Here is a 1,493-nt window from a genome sequence, read left to right as displayed (position 1 = left end):
CTGCACACCCTCCGCATGTCCCTGCTGCCTGAGTGTCCGACAGCCTGGGACCTCACCGTGCCGCCTCCAGGAGGCCCCCAGACCCACCCACACTGTCCCAGCCACCCCGGCTCCAAATGGGATGGCTTGAGAATGGCTCCACCTTTTCCACAAGGGGTTTGGGGAAGCCGTTTGCAGGGGTGGTGGGAGGAGCCAGGGAGGGGGCTCCTCCTGGCACTGCCAGGAGGGGGCCAGCTAGGGCACGGCATGCGGGGGCGGGGCGTGTGTGTGCCTTGGGCCAGGTGGGCCCGGCAGAACCAGCACAGAAGCGGGGTGGAGCCCAGCGTGGCAATGAGCGCAGGCTCCCAGGACGGGGTCTCCGACAGCGGCTCAGGCCGAGTCCAGGCAGGGGTGGCCAGGGGCGGGCACAGGGCTCCCCAGGGGACAGGGCGGCCACCAGCCCCTCTGCAGCTGCTGGACGGCTGGTGCCAGCAGCACAGGCCACACAGCGACGTGGGCCCGGGGCACGGGGTGAGGGCCCACCCTCAGCCCCCGCGCTGGCTCAGCCACTCAGCCACTCCCTCACCCACTCATTCACTCATTCATCCCACTCATTCATTCATTCATCCCACTCATTCACTCCGCTCATTCATTCATTCACCGCTCGCCCCGCGCTGCGTCTCGTGTCACCATATCTGCATTCACATTGCTTCGCCCCAGGTGCACACAGGACCCCACACCCAGAGGCGGAGTGCAGGGGGCCGTGGAGGGCTCAGCTGTGCGGTAGGACCGGGTGGTGGCGGTGCCCAGCTCCACAGCGCACCAGGAGCTGAGAGAGCCGCAGACAGGGCAGGCGGAGGAGGAGCACCGAGGTGGGCTCCGTGCAAGGTGTGGCCCCGTGACGGGGGAGGGGCAGCAAGGGCTCGGAGAGGTAGGGACTGCAGTGGAGGCAGGCCTGCTGCCGGGCAGAGGGGTCCCGGGTGGCCCCAGCGCCTGGAGAAGCTGACTAGTGGCCAGCCGCTCAGGGTGCCGGGGCGCAAGCCCAGGTGTACACTGGTGACCAGGAACTGACCAGCTGACCACGGAGTGTGTGGGCAGCAGTGGGGCCGCGCGGAGGTTCCGGCCTGGTGCGTCTGGCTGGAGGCCAGGGCAGGTGGGCAGGGTGGGCAGAGGGATCCTCAGAGCCACCGCCGCCCACGCCCACGTGAGGTGGGCGGGGGGGGGCGCAGGGCCACCCTGTGGGCTCGGAGGGGGTTGTGGCCATTGGCGCTGCCCACACTCCCAGAACCCAGCGTCCCTGCAGGTGGGGTGGCTGAGCCGGGCATCAGGAGGGGCACGGGGTGCCGGCCAGGACTTCCGGGGCTCCGATGCCGGCCGCGTAGCAGGGTCAGCCCCGGCCAGGACCCGGAGAGCCTCTGAGGAAAGGGCTTGGTGAGGCGTGGGGTGTCCGGCGAGGGCTGAGAGCGCCCCCTTGCGTCCGTGCAGGTCCTGTCTCCCCAGCGGCCGCCCCGGCC

Source organism: Oryctolagus cuniculus, chromosome 6, assembly GCF_051225735.1.
Source record: "Oryctolagus cuniculus isolate XC-2025 breed Fujian yellow rabbit chromosome 6, ASM5122573v1, whole genome shotgun sequence".
NCBI classification, from domain to species: Eukaryota; Metazoa; Chordata; class Mammalia; order Lagomorpha; family Leporidae; genus Oryctolagus; species Oryctolagus cuniculus.
The sequence above is the reverse complement of the archived record's forward strand: the minus strand, read 5'-3'. Positions refer to the sequence as shown.